Below are 16,593 nucleotides of genomic sequence, written 5' to 3'. Positions count from 1 at the left end.
CTAGATGTCTGTATACAACTAAAGGAGGGGCAGGTGGGGACAACCCTATATAAAAAACCCACAGACAGGAATACCCTACTCCGAGCGGATAGCTCACACCCTAAAGCCATGATCCGCAGCCTACCCTATTCCCAGTTACTCAGGGTATGTAGGAACAACACGGACCCGGACATACGGGGGTTACAACTGGATGAGATGATACAGAAGTTCTCCGAGAGAGGATATTCTCTTCCAGAACTGAAAAAAGCAAGAGTAAGAGCGCTGTGCAATTTTCAGAAACCACCGAAACGCCACTCTAAAAGGCTACTTAAAGAGACCATTCCCTGGGTGACTGAATATAACTCTAGCAGCCCGACACTGGTAAAGCAGGTCAAGGGGATGTGGCATATGGTCACTTCTGACCCTGACCTCAAGTGTTTTCAAAACAGTAAATTGATGCCCAGTTTCTCTAGGGGCAGAAATTTGAAAGATCTAGTGGTCAAAACTGACATCACTGGCTTTGACACCAAGGAGACATCTAGACATTTTTTGAGTAAGAAAAATGGGTGTTTCAAATGCCTTGGATGCACGACCTGTTCTTTTTTCATCGTAGGGGAGACATTCCCCCATCCACATACGGGCCAACGGCTAAAAATCAGGTGGCCATTAACCTGCACATCCCGGTTTGTGGTCTATGTAGTGGTGTGCCCATGCGGGCTCTACTACGTAGGCAAAACCGAATGTCAACTAAAAATACGGTTAACACAACACAGGTCGGCCATTCGGGCAGCCATTGCCACGGGGACAAGTGAGCAGCCGGTGGCAAGGCATTTTGCTAGATTCAAACATAGTCTTGCTAGCTTGAGATACCGAGCAATTGACCACGTACCAGCATCCATCCGGGGGGGAGATAGGGGGAGAAAGCTTCTCCAACTCGAATCCAAGTGGATTTTTCGCCTGGACTGCTTGGCGCCCAAGGGGCTGAATGAGTCCCTGGGCCTTATTAATTTCCTGTGAATTAACCCCCTAAAAACCTATTACCACCCCCATGGTTCAGGCCCCTCTTTGGGCACATACATTTGTTTAGGTACTCTGTTTACATGTATTCTTTTACAGGTACGGCCCAAATGTTTCTTATTCCCATAGAGTCTTCCACTCCCTAAATCCTTCCCCTTGTTTTGAGTGACAGTCGGTACCTTGTCTCACCAGCCGTCTGTCTCTCAAATCACCCTTTTAGAGTGATCATCACCACCAGGCTAAGGATAATAGCCACATCACCTGTTCACCCTTAGATTGGCCCACCTCTCAGATTTAACAAGTTTCAAAAAGTCTAAAAAGGCCAATAAATAAAGAGACATAAGAAAAAAATCTGTTTTTAAAATAAAGTTTTAGACATTAATAAAAAAGATTCATCGATGTTTTGCACAACATCGATACCACAGGTCTATAATAAAATTTAAGCCACATTGAGTTAAATAGGTATCCTAGCAGGATCAATACCAATTGCACACAGGATTTTTGTAAATTGTTTTTTTTAAATAATTTTTTTAAAATTGTTTTTATATGACAGATTGCTGTATTCACTGTATTTATGTTTACATGCTCACTCTAGCTCAGTTGAGCGCGTTTTGGATATGTGAGCAGTTCTTTCACATTAGTTTGTCACATCTGTGTTTTTGTTATTGTTTATAGGGCTCCCGGCGCGTTGCCACGGGGACCGGCTGACGTGATCGCGTCACTTCCGGCCGGGCCGTGCTGCCGAAACCGGAAGTGCGGGACATGAGACGCCGGACACTCCGTGGTTCACGCAGCTGAGAGTCATGATCATGGGGGTAAGTGGGATTTATGCTTCTATTTAAACACCATTTATGCACTGTGTTGTTGTCTGAGGAAGGGGATACGTCCCCGAAACGTCACCTGTTTGTTTCAATAAAGTCTCCACGGCGTGGAGATCGTTTTTCACCATTTACAAGACTGTGAGTGCCACCTGTTTTTTCCTATTGTATATATATATATATATATATATATATATAAAATCTTAGTGTGTGTTATACACACACACACACACACACACACACACACACACACACACACACACACACACACACACACACATGTTTTTGTCCGGCACTCCCATATTTTGCACTCTGAAACCTACTGTGGTGCCTTCTAAAAGTAATGTAATATACAGTACAGAAGTGTATGCGTATATACTGTATATATATGTATATATCTAAAATTTACAGTATGGTCCCAGTACAGCTGTAGGTCCACAGACAGCCTGAATACTGCTGCAATCAGTACAAAAGCATACCAAACCTTAAATAAGAATAAATATGTGGGCATTCTTGTAAATTACAGGAAACAGTCTTAAAGAATAAAAGAGTGAACACTTATATAACATGGGTATCTGATACTGTAAACTTACCCAAGTGTAAAGATATATGTATCTATATTGAACAAAAAAAACCTGTCATTTTGATTTTTTTTCCCCATTCTTTTTTTATTGTAAAAGTTAAACAAGTTTGTGTGTTGATATTTTTTTTTCATTAATCAATAGCGGTCGCCAGCAGTAAAAGTTATACTTTTAATGTGTTATACTGTATAACACATTAATCACATCACCTCTTGCAATGAAAAAAACACTGGCCCTCATTCCGAGTTGATCGCTAAGAGTCATCGCATCGCAAATGTCCGAAATGTAAGTATCTGCGCATGCGCAAATGCGTGATTACGCATGCGCGAAGACATACGTACGACAACTGTGCAAAATTACTTTGGACAAAAAAAGCCGTAACTGCCAAACGAAAACAAGGAGTGGCGTGGGCGTGGCGGAGGCGAGACTTCGCAATGCTCCGACATGGGCGTGAAAGTGGGCGTACTGTGTGGGAGTATGCAACTTGCAATGGGCGTGTTTTTCGCACATAAACTTTGTCGCTGTTAAAACTAACATAGGAAACCGTAGCAACATTCACGCAGCAGCAGAGTAGGTCTGCAGTTACTCTACATTTGCGAAGTACTGGTACAAGTGTTGTATGCAGTAATTAGCAGTTAATTGGAGAGCACATTCATCTGATGTTCAATTACTTGTTAATTACTGAGCCCATGAAAGTTACCAACCAGCAATTGACTGAACACACATTACATGTTTATTCTACTCACATATTAATCTCACACACTGTTAAATAAGGTTGTTATTTGTGTTTAACTTGGTGTGTAAGCATTGTGCAGAAATGTTTGAATGTGTGTTAGACTACTAAATACAAACAAGTTACATTTTTATTTAAAGTTAGATAATTCTGCAACATTCTGATCAATTAACCAACACCCACATAATGCCGCATACACTATGATTTATTTTTCAAAGTCACAATAATATAGGTTTTTAACATCTGTCAATGTTTTCAATGATGTCATGTTGTCCAAAGATATTTTATCAAGTTGTCGTGTCTGTTTTATTAATATGGACATTAAAGTGTGGTGCAAAACATACCTTTTTTTTTTATTAAAAAAAAATTTGAAGGAGAATTAGCAGATTGGTCACCAAGTGTCTATATGTTGACATAATATTTTAGTAAGTAAGATTTTGCTAATGCATTACCTTCAAGAAATTGCACACATTTTGAAATTATATTTTTTATTTCAGAAATAATATGATCCAACATTTAAACATGGCTCCACATGAGTCTCACAGGCAGAGATAGACCAAGCACCAAGCAGATGGCACTGACAAATTATATTGCAGAACTCAGTACTCTGCAAATTTCTGCTTCTGACAAAAGTATCTTATAAAATCATAAATTCAACATATTTCACACCCTGCCACACAAAAATGTGACACAAACTGAGAAATAATTAGTATCCACCACACAAACACAACAATACACAGCACACTAGTGAGAGGAAGATGGCTCTGTTGTTTTTTAAAAGAAACTCACAGGCTACAATTCCTCCAAACAGAAAAAAAGACATTTCACTAAGAGGGAGTGATCCATTCTGGCCACACAAGCCAAGTCCAAAATAACATAGAGGCAACTACAAAAACATGGGTGCTGCCCATCTGGAGAGACATCACTTTCTTCTTTTTGGCCCCGCCTGAGGCTGATCTTCTTTGCTTGGTCTGCGGAGTGACCTTCGTTGGGCCTGCCCAGTGTCCTGTTCTTCCTGGGCAGGGGCAGGGGAGGGAGCCGATGTGGTTGGCTCTCTGCCACTGTGGGCAAGGGAGACAGCGATGGCCTGGAGCCCTTGCAAGATGTTAGTTGCAAGGCTTTGGTTTGAGGAGGCCAGTTGTTCTTGGGCCTGCCTGATCTCTGCCAGACTTTGGCAGAGTTGAGCAACACCTTGCTCAACACAGGTTCGGATCTCAGTGAGCCGGACAGTTATCTGGCTTACCTCCCGGATGACCCCGTCTTGAAATGTGTTTAGGCTCTCACCATACCTAGCAATTTCAAGCAGGATCTCCGGGATAGCAGAGGGTTGGGTGGGGGGGCCAGTAGGAACCTGCATAGGTGGGTTTTGTTGGCCCACACTGGCAGACCCACTAGGTCCCTCCACCTCAGCCTCAACCACATAACCGGCCTGTGACTCAAACTGTTCACCCCCCTGTGCTGTGTTTTGTGGCAAGCAAATAGAAGAATGTGTGGGGGAAAAGTTGGAGTCAAAATTAGTTTAAGATTATTAATACAGTTCAAATTTCAGACAAATACATGTGTAAACTTACCTTCCAAGTCATGTCCCGTCACAATCTCAGGCAGGTCCGTGTCCATATGAGACACCCCTTGGCCCTCCTCATAACTCACACAGGCCATCGCCATCTCCTCCAAGTCAGTATACTCCACAGCGACAGGTGGTCCCCCCCCTGTTGCCCTTGAGGCATTCCACTCCGCAGCCCTCTTTGCCTTCAGGCGGGATTTGAAGTCGGCCCACCTACATAAATATTGTGAAAGAGGGAAAAAGTTGAGTCTTCTTATTGTTCAAAGTAAATATCTAGCACACATGTTCTGCTTGTGTTTGCTAGACATAACATGACATGTAACTACATTTTTTAGGCAACTTAGCACAGAAAAAGGATTGTCAAGATGCACTTACCGTCGTCTCACTTCCTGTGATGTTCTGACGACAGAGCCAACTTCATTCACAGATTTTGTGATGTCTCTCCAGATGCGTTCTTTGGAAGCAGCCCCCATGTTTTTGGGGCCCCTATGTATTTTGGACATGGCCTGCGTGACCAAGACACGCAACTCCCTCTTAGTGAATGCAGGCTGTCTTTTTTTCCGTCTGGAGGTAGCCTGTGAGGTTTCTTCAGGTTGGTCATCTCCATCTTCCTCCTCACTAGCAGCTTCTGTCTGCTGTGTTTGTGTGGCTAAAGTCAATTCTCCCTCAGTTTGCTCACTATGTGTGTGTGGCAGGGTATCCACACTCAATTCTTGAGGTTCAGAAGCAGAAATTTGCAGAGTACTAGGTCCTGCATTAACCTCCGCAGAGGCGTATTCTAACAAGCGCCTTTGACACTCTATCCGTTGTTTCTGCAATGCCATCTGCTGCTCTGCAATGCGGTCTATCTCTGCTGCGATTTGCTCACGAGAAGCCATGTTTGTGATGACGTGTGTACGCCGAGGTGTGTGCGCTTATATACCTACGTGCGACTCGTTAATTCACACAGGTGTACACTGTTATTCTGTTGAATGATTGCACTGCTTATTTAAGGGCCTACTGTGCATGCTGTAAGTGTTGGTAGTTTGGCGTTTGAGTTGTTGGCTTGTGCGGGAAGGTGATAGTGGAATTGGCAGAGTGAGTAATTGTCAAGCATACCTTTGTCCTTTTCTTTGCGTTTTGAATATAGGCAGTCATTTTTTGTGTGTATTTTCGTTTGTGAGTATTCTGTTTTTTGTAAAAATTTTTTGTGTTTGCAAGTTTTTGTAATACATTTTAATGTTTTAATTTTTATAACACATATATATTTTGCAAGTCCATTTGTGAAAATATTCCCGTGCTTCTTTGTTTTGACTGTCATTAGTGTTCTCTTCTAGGAATCTACTTTTTGGTGAGAAAAACCAATTTTGTCTTTATTTTTGGGTGTGGTCCACAAAAACAAGACTTTATTTCTTTAGGAGCAGGTAAGTGTCGTTGGCCTGTGTTGGAGTTTGTTTGTTGGAAGTGTCTGTATGCTGTTTTTGACTGTCATTTGTGTTCTCTTGTAGGTTTTGTTTTTTTGGTGAGAAAAACCAATTTTGTCTTTATTTTTGGGTGTGGTCCACAAAAACAAGACTTTATTTCTTTAGGAGCAGGTAAGTGTCGTTGGCCTGTGTTGGAGTTTGTTTGTTGGAAGTGTCTGTATGCTGTTTTTGACTGTCATTTGTGTTCTCTTGTAGGTTTTGTTTTTTTGGTGAGAAAAACCAATTTTGACTTTATTTTTGGGTGTGGTCCACAAAAACAAGACTTTATTTCTTTAGGAGCAGGTAAGTGTCGTTGGCCTGTGTTGGAGTTTGTTTGTTGGAAGTGTCTGTATGCTGTTTTTGACTGTCATTTGTGTTCTCTTGTAGGTTTTGTTTTTTTGGTGAGAAAAACCAATTTTGTCTTTATTTTTGGGTGTGGTCCACAAAAACAAGACTTTATTTCTTTAGGAGCAGGTAAGTGTCGTTGGCCTGTGTTGGTGCTTGTTTTTTTTTTTTTTTTTTAATAATTTTTTGTGTAAAGTTTGCTAAACAAAGTGTTTGGGGTTTCCAGGATTGATCTGCAAAGTAGTTTTGGTCTTTCCTGGACTAGGTACTAAATTTCTTATTTTTTTTTTTATTTTTTTTTTCAAAAGATTTTTTGCATTAATATATGTTTTTTATATCCAAATATTAAATTTAGTTTTATTTGCTTTTTATTTTTGCATTTTTGACATGAATTCAACACAGAAAAAATGTACGCTCCTGCAGTAAGTTGACACCACAATTGTAAAAACAGTTATTGTGTAAAATTTTGGAAAACTTTGTTTTTTTTTTAATTGACATTTCTTAACATTCTCTCCAAAAAGTGTGTGATGTCAATACATATTGCGGCAGAAGCCCTACCTCCCCAACCCACGCCAGCACTCCCACCCCAACCGCCAGCCCCACAACCACAGCCGGCTCCTCATCAACCAAGGCAACGGAGGCGTGCTAGGCCACCAATTTTCAGAACCCGTGTCATACTTTTTGGGATGCCAGATGATGTGGTGGTGCGTAGATACCGGCTGCCACCACATCTAATCCTAGACACTCTCTCCATAATAGAGAGTGATCTGGAGTCTGAAATTCGGTATCCTACAGCAATACCACCATTGACACAATTCCTTGCAGTGTTACATTTTTTGGCCACAGGATCATTCCAGCATGTTGTTGGAGACCTGGTTGGCATGTCGCAGGGCCAGTTCAGTAAGGTCCTGCGACGTGTCTGCCAGGCTTTCATCAAGCGTGTTAAGCAATTTATTGCTATGCCTTTGGATGTTGGTGCCCTAGATGTGGTGAAGCGGCAATTTGCGGAAGGTGGTAGTCGCTTCCCACATGTTATTGGGGTTGTGGATGGCACACATGTTGCTATTCAGCCACCAAGACATAATGAAGAAATTTATAGAAACAGGAAACTGTTTCATTCTCTGAATGTAATGGTTGTTTGTGGGCCATCCCTCCAGATCCTTTCCCTGAACGCAAAGTTTACAGGAAGTTCCCATGATGCGTATGTCATTAGACAATCAGGGATATGGCAGAGATTAAGATCAAGTCAACGACCAGACATGTGGTTATTGGGTGAGTTGTTGCTCAAATTTTTTAGTTAAAAAGTAACAACAATATATGAAATTTGAGATCTAAAATGTGGCTCTTATTCCAACAGGAGACCGTGGATATCCTTGCACCCCCTGGCTCATGACTCCTTACCGTAATCCCAGGCCAGGACCACAGATGGCATTTAACTCCGCGCTTACTGCCACTAGGCAGCTGGTGGAGCGCACAATTGGTGTCCTGAAAGGGCGCTTTCGTGTGCTCCACCGCACGGGTGGCGACATCATGTATTCGCCGGAGATGGCAAGTAAAATAGTGGTCCTGTGCGCAATACTCCATAATATCGCGGTAAGGAGTAGTGTTGAGCTTCCTCAGGCAGAGGAATTGCCTGATGAGGAGCCAGGGGTTGTGCCACGCTTCGGTGGGGGGAGTGTGACACGGAGGGGGAGCCAAGTGAGGGCAAGAATCGTAGCAGAACATTTCAGGTATAGTGTTTTTCCCATTTATATTTGCACAAATAATACAACCCAGTATGCTTATGTATTTTTAAACATGATTGCATTTAGTATGTTCTTGTAAAGTGATTGGGGAATGCTGTTGTTGTGTTTGAATGGTTTTTTCTTTTTAAACATAAAAAACAAAAACACGTTAAGCTGACAATGTTTATGTAATAATTTAAATACTGTAATGTTAATAAATAGTGTCCTTATTTATTTTATATCCTCAAATCCTGATTATGTAAACAAACACACAAACAAATGATACTCAATGTTTGACACTTTGTGACTGTCCAGCTGAATGATCACACGACCTGTGGTGAGTACACAGATATGTTTAGTGATTTTCAGTAAAGTCTGTCTCTGTGTGTTTTATCTAATTGTTTCTAACAAACATTTTCGCTTCTGCTAATGCGAATTTCCGCTCGTGCAAAATAACACTCTGCTCTTCACAGCATTGCAAAGATCAATAAAGTTATTAGAAATGACATATTTTTGGCCAATCACATGCTACCAGACACTATAAATATATGCCCAAATAAGGAAAACGCCATTGCCATGATGCGTGCAGCACCGTTCTCCAGGCGGGAGCTCCGCGTGCTGGTGGCGGTGATGGACCGCCGCGTAGGCCGCGTTGGGCGCTTCATCCCCAATCGGGTGAAGCGCGAGGCCTACGCGGAGGTCCGCCGCCTGCTGCGGACTCGCGTCCGCAGCAGGCGGACAATCATCCAGCTGGAGAGGCGCTGGAGTGATCTCCGCAGGCGGACTCCAGATCTGTTGGCGGAGATCCGCCAGCAAATCCGTGCTCTCCATACACGAAGTAAGTTACATTACATACGATTTTTAGCTTAAAATGTGCTAATGTTTGCTTGTTTTTCTTTGTTTCCGACGCATTGTTGAAAACCATTGTGCAAAACCATGTGCACTGCAGGGGAAGCATATGTAACATGTGCAGAGTGTGTAAGATTGTGGTGGTGTGTGTTAAAGCATTTTTTAAATTTGCAGTGTTAAAATAAAACAGGCTGGATTTTCCATGCCCATAATTTCTAAACACACCCAAATCTAACTCTCTCTGCACATGTTATATATGCAACCCCTGCAGAGCACATGCTTTTGGCCAAATGCTAAATAAATTCCTGCTGTAATCCCCTTGGAATTACCAAGATTTTACAGTAAGTGGTAGGCTAATTGCATCCTTCAGTGTATTTTTTTGGAAATTAGGACAGTGTGTGTGGTTAGGGAAAACAGTACTGACTGTAGTAAAGTGACACGAAACAAGTGCATGTTTTCAAGAAATAAGAAGCAGCCTGGAAACTGGTCCAAAATACTGGATCAGTGCTGGCTATATAATAAAGTGCCTTGAATACTAATCTGGTGATGGTGCCTAGACCAATCACTATGACTCAATGGACTAGATTAAGGAATGAGCTTCAAAGTTCACGTTTGGAAACATTTTATTTGCCGTGGCCAACATGAAGAGGATCTTAACATGTTTGAGTTTCAAAATAAAATATATTAAAAAAAAAATATGTAACAGAACATTGATATGAACAAATGAATACTATGTAATTTTGCATAATTTAACAATGTTTACAATATTTACATTCTAGGACAACAACAACGGCACAACTCCCCACCCCCTTCCCCTTCCCACTCACCCTCCCCTTCTCACTCCCCCTCCCCTTCTCATTCCCCCTCCCCTTCTCACTCCCCCTCCCCTTCACAGTCCCCCTCCCCTTCTCACTCCCCCTCCCCTTCACAGTCCCCCTCAGCTTCCCAGTCCCCATCATCTTCCCAGTCCACCTCATCTTCCAAGGCCCCCTCATCTTCCCTGGCCCACTCCACTTTCCATTCCCCTTCTCACCACACCTCTCCATCTCTTTCTGGGACCCCTTCTCCTCCTTCCCATACCCCTTCTCCTTCATCTTCGTCATCCCCATCTGAACCCCCCTCACCCTCTATTGCCTTACATTTCTCTCCACCCCCCTCGCCCTCGCAATCAGACCCCCCCTCTGAAATTGTTGCTCCAATCCAGCCTCCTTCCCCAATCCCTCCTCCTTCCCCAATCCCTCCTCCTTCCCCAATCCATCCTCCTTCCCCAATCCCTCCTCCTTCCCCAATCCCTCCTCCTTTCACCATCCCTCAGCCGGCTTCACCGATCATGCCAAGCTCACCACCCAGTGAATGGGCACAGGAAGCCCCTGACGAACATTCCGGGAGTCAGGATGTTGCCGTGGAAAGTAAGTTTTGTTTTGGTGTCGAAATGATTACCCACTTACACTTACAATGCCAAAACATGCAGGGTTGTACTGTTTGAATTCTTGTCCCCAGGACAAAATTTGGATATTTTCATCATGGTGTACATGTTGCCTTTACATATTTGTGAGTGTCATTATATGTACAGTGTGTATGTGTGCAATATTTTGTGTGTCCACTCTAGGTTGACACTCATTAGGTAGCCAGGGTTGGCAGGACAACAGGGTTTATATGTGTTAGTTTTGAAGGCCAACAGTTAGACCTGAGTGGAGTTTAGTATGTTGTTGTCGATTTACACTTGGGCCTGTGTAGTCAGAAAATTTTAACTTACAAAACACATGCTTCACTTTGTTATGTAGACTAATGACACACTGATTTGTGGTGGGAAAGTTACATTCACAAAATGAAAAAACATTCAAATAAACCCTGTTTGCACTTATTTAGTAAGGGCAGCTTTCAGGGAGTGTGGGAATGCTATGATATGGTGGCCTTCGGAAGATATTGATATGCAGTGTGAGGAGGCAGGACCAAACCCCTTTTAAATAATGCCACAAATAAAGGATGTGAATGAATGGCAACATGGTGTAACAGTGTTGAAGATGGAACATAGGGGTTAAAATCCAAGATGTTTGCATGCCGGACAAATTTTAGCAGTTGGGCCAAACCATGTGCACTGCAGGGGAGGCAGATATAACATGTGCAGAGAGAGTTAGATGTGATTGGGTAATTTTGATTCTGTGCAGGGTAAATACTGGCTACTTTATTTTTAATGTGCTAATTAGATAGAAGATTGAACACATCCCACCCAAATCTAACTCTCTCTGCACATGTTATATCTGCCTCCCCTGCAGTGCAAATGGTTTGGAGCAACTACTTAAATTTTTAAAGCTGCAATCAACTTGGAATTACCACCATAACTTTAACATGGGATGTTGCCCAGAACAAACAATACAATTAATCTTGACTATTGGGGAACAACTTCTACAAGTTATTAAATTTATTTAGCCTTGTTTGCTATGGCCAACGCTACATCTTACAATGAAATCACATAGGAGCAAATGTAGGCCATGCTCTTTACAATTGGAATAAGTCACACAAAAAAACTGAGCATGCTGGCTTTTTTTAAGGCTAATGATTGAACCCTAAAACAGTCATGATGTATCAACTTTGCCATTAAGCAGGCCTGTCCAAACTGCGCAACTGCAACTGTAGAAAAACTACACATCCCAGCATGCCCTTACACAGGTTTTTCATTCCCTGGCACCAAAACTGAGTCAACGACTGCTGGTATATGTAGTTTCACACAAGCAGGAGGAATGCAGTTTGGACCTGCATGCATTAAAGTGTGCTTTGTGCCTTGCTAGGCTAATAAGCAATGTGAGTAAGTTAGTAATGTTTGTTATCTCTTAATTACAGATGTTGCCGTTGGAGATCCAACATCCTTGCAGGATATAGTTTGCAGTATGAGGCGCCATCTCCAGGCCTTGGTGGGGCTTTTGGACGCCATGCAAAAATTTTGTTAATTTTATGATTATAATTAAAAATATTATAAAAAATGATAATATCAGTATTCCACTTTTAAAAAAAAATAAACTAATAAATTTAAAAACTTCAGCGGCTCTTTATTATTTAGTCATGCAATAAAGGAACAGCAGATTGCAGAACAAACATTTCTTACCTTAAACATTTCAAACATCTAACGTAAGTTATTTTAAATCAACAACTAAAACATGTTATTGGCTTTTTAAACATGCATACACCTTCATTCACATACAAAAACTCTACTTTAATAAATTCTAAAAACACATTAGACCAAGCACATTGCAAACATCTATATTTATATTAAACATGTAAATAAAAGGAGGTTATTTTATGGCTACAAAGTGTTTTTCTGGGATTTCAACAAATACTTAATTGATCATGACCATTTCAATTAATTCACTAATTGGATTTGTTATTGAGGAGGGCTTGTGGACTTTGATTTGGAAGGTGTTAGTCCACTTAATAGTATAAAAACAAATTGTGGTGCGTTTTTCAGCAAAAGTGATCACTTTAACTGAAAAATGTGTAAATATACTACAACTTAGTATTTGTACGAAGAAGTATGTGTTTATGCGATGGGTTCGCATTGCTGCGAGGATTTCGCATTGTTGCGATGTCATTTGCCGTACGCCCACTTTGTGTAATAATGCGTGCGAATGTGCTAAAATACGTTGGGGGCGGATGTTCGCAAATTTACTACATTAACGCAACTTTACTAATAGGCTGTGCGAACGAAAAACTTAGCGAACAACTCGGAATGAGGGCCACTGTCCTCTGTTAGCCCCCTCTCCTCTCCTCCCCCCCCCTCCCTCCCTACCCCGCCCCTCCCTTCCCTTCCCCTCCCCTCCCTTCCCCTCCCCACTCACCGTGCGCGGACTGAGGAAGAGAATGCCAAGCTTCACCCGGTCAGCTCTCACAGCCCCATAGGAAATGCCTGGGAGGATCTGCGCGTTGCAGCTCCCCCTAGCTTCAGCCAGCAGGCACTGCCAGCCATCTCTCTCTAGATTCAAGGAGGGAGTTGTCGCGTGACTCGCGTCACTCCTCCGTCTCAATAAATAAATAAATAAATACAAAATCGGTTATGTGCGGCGATAAATCGGCGGCCAGGGGGGGTTTCTAGGTACTCAGATACCCCCCCTGCATGCGCTAGTGCAACCTATTACACTGGAAACAGACACCTCACTGATGAAGCTGCTTGCTCCTGTATAGGAAATATGAGAATTTTAACTATATGAAGATACTTCTCTGACAATTACACGTAACTTCATAAAGTTAGAATTCTCATACTTCCTCTACAGGAGCAAATAGCTCCATCAGTAAAGTGTCTGCTGTTAGTGTAACAGGTCATGGGTTCTAATCCTGGGTTTATGACTGCTAAGAAATGTGTGATTTAAAATAAAAGACAATTAAATGTATAAATACTGTATATACATTTTTTTCAGAACACTACACACACACACACACACACACACACACACACACACACACACACACACACACATTTATCTTAATATAGGAAATAGGGGGGCACCAATATTTATCTTGCCTCCGGGCAACTGGGACGAACTTACGCCACTGTGACACACATAAACAATTGATGATAGTAAGTTCCTGCACTATAAAAATATTAAACAACCACTTGCTAACTGCCTGTACTGTAATCTAGCTTGCCCAATATTAACAACACTAAGGAGCCTGAGGGGACAGATATTGTAGTGGAGCAGCAGAGAGAGAGTGCGGGGGGGGGGGGGGGAGCCAGAGGCAGCTAGTGCACTATGTGAATAATAAAAATAAAAATCTAATGACAGAGGGGGGGGGGGGGGGGGGGGGGGACACGTGCCTTGGTGCCCCCCCCCCCCCCTCCCCAAACCCTGAATCCACCTATGGACCTGTGTGAAATGGTGCCCGAATCACTGCTTCAGGGACTTTTATCGAATCCAAAACCCGCAAGATTCGACACTGGAATGATGATCTTTTTGCCTTAAATCCGAGCAAGGAGGAAAAACCTGAGCCATAGCTCAGATTTCCTTGGATCCTGGAAGTTCGGGTGGGTTCAGGTCTCTGAGAATCGAGCCTGCTCATCTCTAGACCACATAGTTTGTTATATGGTTTAGACGTTTTGGGAAATGGTTTACATAACAAGACATGTAATGGATCTTTTTTAGGTACAAAACTAAAGTTTCTGCCTATTAATGACAAAACTTCATCCCAATATGTAGAAATCAGTGGACATTCCCGTCATATGTGAAAGGAGACCTTTTGTCCACACTGATGGTCTCATTGAGCAAAGTTTTTCAGAGACTGTGAGGATATGGGCCCTCATTCCGAGTTGTTCGCTCGGTATTTTTCATCGCATCGCAGTGAAAATCCGCTTAGTACGCATGCGCAATGTTCGCACTGCGACTGCGCCAAGTAACTTTACTATGAAGATAGTATTTTTACTCACGGCTTTTTCTTCGCTCCGGCGATCGTAATGTGATTGACAGGAAATGGGTGTTACTGGGCGGAAACACGGCGTTTCAGGGGCGTGTGGCTGAAAACGCTACCGTTTCCGGAAAAAACGCAGGAGTGGCCGGGGAAACGGTGGGAGTGCCTGGGCGAACGCTGGGTGTGTTTGTGACGTCAACCAGGAACGACAAGCACTGAACTGATCGCACAGGCAGAGTAAGTCTGGAGCTACTCTGAAACTGCTAAGTAGTTAGTAATCGCAATATTGCGAATACATCGGTCGCAATTTTAAGAAGCTAAGATTCACTCCCAGTAGGCGGCGGCTTAGCGTGTGTAACTCTGCTAAATTCGCCTTGCGACCGATCAACTCGGAATGAGGGCCATGGATTCTCTGATCACTCAGGTAAACAGTTTACTAAAATGGCAAATGCCCTTTATTGTAAATATACACACAGTACAACATAATATTGACAATTACAAGCCTAGATGTTATCTCACCTACTAGATCCCCACAGTAGTCTAGGATGCCAGATGCCTGCTTACTCCTGCTGTTACATGCCAGCAGTATTCCTGTGTCTCCTGGCCTGGGATACCAGCTCACACAGCGTCATTCGCCACAAATTCTCGCCACTGACGACATTGCAATGCCTTGTAAGGTCCTGCACTTCAGAAGTACTGTACATCTACTCTCTCTGAACCTTCTGTGTAGATCTCAAACAACAACCCCCCCCCCCCCCCCCTCAACCCCAGTAGAGCTCACTGCTCTTTTTTTAGGATGTAGTACGGCTGACCGCCGGTCAGCTTACCGACGCCGGGATACCGGCAGCATACCGACGCCGGGATCCCGGCGGGGAGGGGCGAGTGCAGCAAGCCCCTTGCGGGCTCGGTGGCGACCTGAGGTCGCCACGGGTTCTATTCCCACTCTATGGGTGTCGTGGTCGGTATCCGGACTCCAGGTCGACAGCACAAAGGTCGACACACCTTAGGTTGACGCCAATTGGTCGACACACCTTAGGTCGACATGGACAAAAGGTCGACATGGACAAAAGGTCGACAGGAACAAAGTCGACATGGAAAAGGTCGACATGAGTTTTTCACGTTTTTTTTCTTTTTTTGAACCTTTTCATACTTAACGATCCACGTGGACTACGATTGGAACGGTAAAGTGTGCCGAGCGAAGCGGTAGCGGAGCGAAGGCACCATGCCCGAAGCATGGCGAGCGAAGCGAGCCATGCGAGGGGACGCGGTGCACTAATTGGGGTTCCCGGTCACTTTATGAAGAAAACAACACAAAAAAAAAAACATAAAAAACTCATGTCGACCTTGTTCCTTTCGACCATGTCGACCTTTTTGGCCATGTCGACCTACGGTGTGTCGACCAATTGGCGTCGACCTAAGGTGTGTCGACCTTTGTGCTGTCGACCCTCAGTCCCAGACCCGTCGTGGACACCCACGAGTGGAAATAGTCCCTGTTGGTCGGCATGTCGACCATCGGGACAGTGACCCGTCGGGCTGGTGGAGGAGGTCATGTGACTGTCGGTCAGCTGACCGGCGGTCACATGAATACCACCCCTTTTTATACCCTACCCTGTCTATTCATAACAAAAGCAGGTCAGTCAGGAGGTCACAGAGGAGTGGAGATGAGGTGTCCGGGTTCCTGTAAACAATGGGGTGTATAGGAACAGATGACCTGCAGCTCCATACATAAACTGTTTGCTACTTAACCTACTCATCCTAATCACATCTGATTGTACAGCTAGAGGATTTAGATTACAATGAATTATTTTAACTTTGTTAAATAACAATCTGGCCTAGATTTATTCCTGCTAGCCAGTTGTTCGAAGTGGAAATTTTGAAGTGGGGGTATGGAAAAGTCAAGGATGCAATTATGCTCCAGAAAAGGGGGCGTGGTCAGTGTAGTAGAACCCCTTATACTATCTAGTACTGGTGCCCCTTTCACCTTATAGCACACGGTACAAGCCGAAATTCACATTATAGCACACGGTTTGAGACGAAATTCACATTATAGCACAATGAATAAGCCGAAAATAGGATTTTAATACCTACCGGTAAATCCTTTTCTTATAGTCCCTAGAGGATGCTGTGGACTCCAAAAGGACCATGGG

The 16,593-nt window shown here is 43.2% G+C and overlaps 1 long non-coding RNA gene across 1 annotated transcript; it reads left to right on the top strand.

Moving 5' to 3' along the window:
- Window positions 1–7,732: 7,732 nt before the first annotated feature.
- On the top strand, window positions 7,733–12,076 carry LOC135016865 (uncharacterized). Its single transcript, XR_010215202.1, has 4 exons — window positions 7,733–8,209; window positions 8,519–8,540; window positions 9,832–10,461; window positions 11,894–12,076. It is a non-coding gene; the product is annotated as an uncharacterized LOC135016865 (long non-coding RNA).
- Window positions 12,077–16,593: the final 4,517 nt, after the last annotated feature.

Source organism: Pseudophryne corroboree, chromosome 1, assembly GCF_028390025.1.
Source record: "Pseudophryne corroboree isolate aPseCor3 chromosome 1, aPseCor3.hap2, whole genome shotgun sequence".
Taxonomy (NCBI): Eukaryota; Metazoa; Chordata; class Amphibia; order Anura; family Myobatrachidae; genus Pseudophryne; species Pseudophryne corroboree.
Note: the sequence above shows the minus strand (reverse complement) of the source record. Positions and strands in the feature narration are given on the sequence as shown.